Consider the following 464-nt stretch of genomic DNA (forward strand, 5'->3'; position numbering starts at 1 on the left):
TTCCTGTTTTTGGTATTTGTTATAGCTTTACTGCATCTTTTAACCTCTTTTCTCCAGAGTTGTAGCAGTCTTTCTTTTAATTTTCTGTGTGCCTTTGCCTCTGTTCCTCTGCAAAGCCTCTCTTACTGCAGTGATAAACTTCAGTCTTAAGACTTTCTAATCTTTTGCTATTGGGGGAAATCTATTTCTCTTTGCCATTAACTTTGCATGAAATACATCTGTATAGTCAATGAATACAAAGATTTTATAATTATGAAATAAACAAGAGAGTTTAGCAAAGCAGATTATAATAACAAAAAGATAACAGGTAGAAAGCTTACCCCTGTTGTAGGCTTACTGAGAAGACTCCAAGAGTAGTGATCTCCAAAAGAGATCTTTCCCTACTGGTAGTCAGCTCTTAAATGGGATCTAGGAGAGGTGGAGCAAGGCTCCACCCCTTCTGGTAGCACCGGTGAACTGCCTTC

General features: G+C 38.1%; 1 protein-coding gene across 1 annotated transcript in view; it reads left to right on the plus strand.

Moving 5' to 3' along the window:
• Positions 1 to 464, plus strand: part of STEAP2 (STEAP2 metalloreductase) — a 25,010-nt gene that overhangs the window by 6,122 nt on the left and 18,424 nt on the right. The window lies entirely within an intron of this gene.

This window comes from Meleagris gallopavo, chromosome 6, assembly GCF_000146605.3.
Source record: "Meleagris gallopavo isolate NT-WF06-2002-E0010 breed Aviagen turkey brand Nicholas breeding stock chromosome 6, Turkey_5.1, whole genome shotgun sequence".
NCBI lineage: Eukaryota > Metazoa > Chordata > Aves > Galliformes > Phasianidae > Meleagris > Meleagris gallopavo.